Below are 3,941 nucleotides of genomic sequence, written 5' to 3' on the forward strand. Positions count from 1 at the left end.
CAAGCTCGGCCCCTGAGCCGCATCCCGCGCTGGCTCGCCGTCTTACCTGGGACGAGCGGCTGGGCTCGCTGAGCTTCCGTTTTCTCTTTACTGAGCTGGAGACAGACGTCCACACCCGAACCACGGGGTCTGTCTGCTTATCAGACAGGTCACTCATTAGCAGTGTGATCCCGAAGAAGCTACTTAACCTCTCTGCGCTTCAGTTTCTCATCTGTTAAAGACGGATATTATCTACCTTGCACGGTTATCGTCAAGATGGACTGAGATACTAGGCATATGAAAAACCAAAGCTCATCTGTTCCTTCTATTATTTTCTAGTCGTAAACCTTGAAAACATAAAGTACTATAAAATACGTGACAACACACTATTTTTGTCCTGTTATTAGCCTTTGTTGTTATTGCCGTTATCGATAATGACTCTGATGAAATCGATAAGCTGCTGTGTGGTTTCTATTGAGCTCCAGACTGTTCCTGATTCCGGAGTCCGCACCTGTCTGATCTTTATTGCCAAACCTGGGCTCTCCCACAGTAAGAGCAGCCCCCTTTCCTCCTGCCCTTGCTTGATAATCTCAGCACGAACCCCCTTTCCTGGATGTTATACTAAGCTAAGGGATTCTCTCCCATTTAGGTGAACTGCAGTGACGCAGCCACCGTCAGCCTTTCCTTGAGATACTGAACTGCGTCCAGCACGTATTCAGGAACACCAGCAAACGCAAAAACTGGTACACCATTCGATCCTCCAGACCTTTCATAAACAGAAATGCTTACTGTATAAAATGCGTCCACCTCAGGGACAGAGCCACAGCTAATGACACTGGAGCCAAGGTGAACAAACAGCTTTGTTCTGCTAAGCCCCGCTGAGACAGAGAGATACAGAAGACTTACAGGAATGCGAGAACAATCCTGGATATCTAAGAGAGAGGAATCTGAATGTCAATTCAGTTGACTTTGATGAACAAAGTACTTTGCCCCTATTTCCAATACTTAAAAAAGCCTACGTTTCCAGAAATAAAAAAAAAAAGTTTCAACTGAACATAACTATCATGTTCCACGAGATAAAAAATAAACTAGTACTGCCAGCTCCTTTAACTAAAGTGTGTAAGCATGTCAGATGAGTTTTTAAAAACTATATATGAGAAAAAATAATTTATTCCAGAATAATTTACAGACAGAAAAGAATGCTGCAAATTACTCAGACAGTTCAAAAAGTTTCTTTCAGACCTCACTCGAAGTATGATAAATATGCTCACTCAAAGCAAGGGTAACATTCTTTGAGAACTGAGCACGAGGACCCAAGGATAGCCATACATAATCAGTTGTCACCTTGCAGCTCAATTAGCCCTCATGTAAAAACGAGGCATGTAAGGAGAAATGAGGTTTTGACATTATCTCTGCCAGCAAGATAATTACACAGCCTTCATTTAACAGTGGGGAGACACGACTGTAGCAACAAATTAACTCAGCTCCATTTGCAATTCACGGTGTGTTTTCCCATTTAACACCATTTGTCTTGCCCCGCGTGAACGTCGCATTCGTTTCCTCCAGCGCGGCGCGCGCTCGGTTTGACTCCGCGCGTCAGGTCCCCGAGTCGACGCTTACCTTCCAGCGACTTCTGGTAAAGCGTGTTTCCGTGTCGCCTACAACTTTCCCTGGGTTACGGCCAGACAGTACCGTAGTGTGCCTGGTGTAAAATGTGCCGAACAATCGAGGATGCGAAACCCCTATCGGAGGAGTTTGCTCTTTTCGTAAAGAAAAAAATCAAGAAACGCACAAATATCAGCCAAGTCCTAACCTGGGTACAATTGCATATGAAGTTATGACTATATTTCCAAAAGACATTTTAGGAAACAAACGTTTTTTTAAAATGTACTGCTATAGATGTTAGGTTTTTATATATATCATCCTAAACAGAGGACTCTATAACCTCAAGTACTTGCCTTTCCACATTTCACAGTAAACCTTTCCTTAGCTTGAATTTAAAAGCCATTCTGTCCCCCTAAAAGTAACAGGGGGTGGTGGTGAAAGGAGTTTAAAAAGGGTCATGGCCACAGAAAACACGGACTAGGGGCTGGGCATGAACAGGCTTATCATTAAAATCTAAGGCCAACTCTAAAAGGTAATGCTCATTTGACTACGGGCTTATCATCTGAGGCTTTTACACATGGAGCTACTCACTGGTGACAAGACAAGTGGCCCTAGGTCTTAGGAACCCCAGGTTCCCAGCATCGCTTTAGTCTGATAAGACAAACCTATGCAAAGAATGCTGAGCTTCAAATATTCAAGTGTATAAAGGCCAGTGCATTGGTAGACAAGGAATCTAAGTAGAGAAAAAATTTTTAACTCTGTTATAAATGCGTACAGAAATATTCCAAAGAAGGGGATTTCAGTTTTCCAAAATAGTCACTATTCGGCCTGAAATGTAAAGAAATTCCTGAAGAGAAAAACAATACTTTCCAGGAGTTTAATGTCATTTATCATAATAGTGATTAGCAAAACATCTGTGGAAAACTATATTATTTTATACTCTCAAAGAATCAGGAACAAAAAGATACATATGCATACACTTCACACAGTTTAGTTTCACTGCTAAATGCTTACTGTAACACTGTAAACTAGCAAATAAGTGTCCATGATATATAGGCTTTCTTTTTCTGTTGTTTTCTTTAACCATTTAGATAATTCACCAATATCTCTACACTCTCAGGTAACTAACTGTCCTAACTATGCTAATGAATAGATTTCAGGCTTGAAAGTTAACTTATAAACAAGACATATCAAAAATAGAGTCCTATGCTTTTCTATGCGGTCTAACTTGACATATCTCTAGTCATAGGGATGCTGTGTGAAAGAAGATGAAAGAACCAATGTTTTGCTGGTTCTTACAAAAGGTTTCTTATTAATTAAGCTTTCTTCTCACTACAGAAATTGATTTTATATACTTAACTAACTGCCTTGGCTCAAACTATTCAATTCAGAGAAAAGATACAGACTAAAGACAGGGAAAAATTAAAATTTCTTTTTGCGCTCACTTGACCTTACTAATTGCACATCCATTCGACTACTGTGAGGAGAGTAAGCTGCTCATTCTTTAGACGTTCTCTCATTAGCTCTAAAAGTGGCTGTGCATGAGCACTGCAGACCTCTATTTTGCGTACTGAAATAATAAATTACACATACGTGTATTACAGACAAGGAATTGTCATCTTTGTTATACACAGGAAACACAAATCAATACTTGGGCAAAGGATATGAAGGGATATTGCATCCGGTATAGGCAGAATTAGTCCATCAGTCCAGTTCTTAGTGGACTGTGTGGGGCAATATTCATTCTTTTGTTTGCTTCATTCCTTCATCACTCATGTAACTCGTCTGATCACTTTGGAAAAGATCAAGAAATGCATGTATCCAAAAGTAATATTTAAATTAGTGCTTAAAGGATGAATGAATGATCTCTGAAATATGCACCTAAAATATGCAGTGAAAACACTGATATATAATTTTTGCCTTTAACACAAAGTGCACAGTTAAAATATGATAGACTGTTTTGTTATAAAAGTTTTACTCCTAAGAAACATCACAACTTTTAAAATATAATTAAAACAATTGTTTTAACGGAAAAATGTGGTTAGAGGATTACTTTTATTTTGTTTTGTTTGTTTGTTTATTTATTTATTTATTTTTAGGCGAGGCAACTGTTGGTTGACCTCACAGATTGCAAGGACCTTGTTGTCAGTTTACAATCCCTTATTTTTTATTTTTTATGCCTACAGCACCTGGTCTCCCATCAAAGTACTAACTAGGCCCAACCCTGCTTAGCTTCGGAGATCAGACGGGATCCTGCTTGTTCAGGGTGACATGGGCATAGACTTTTTTTTTTTAATTCTGCCTTAGGTTTTAGGTAGCTGTTTAACCTCTTTCTCCCAGAGCTGTCTGTCACCTCT

At 39.6% G+C, this 3,941-nt stretch overlaps 1 protein-coding gene across 4 annotated transcripts in view; it reads right to left on the minus strand.

Annotated features, from left to right (window-relative positions):
• GPATCH2 (G-patch domain containing 2) overlaps nucleotides 1-3,941 on the minus strand; it is a 140,161-nt gene that overhangs the window by 82,491 nt on the left and 53,729 nt on the right. The gene's annotated exons all lie outside the window — the stretch shown is intronic.

Source organism: Pteropus alecto, unplaced genomic scaffold (genome assembly GCF_000325575.1).
Source record: "Pteropus alecto unplaced genomic scaffold, ASM32557v1 scaffold65, whole genome shotgun sequence".
Lineage (NCBI taxonomy): Eukaryota > Metazoa > Chordata > Mammalia > Chiroptera > Pteropodidae > Pteropus > Pteropus alecto.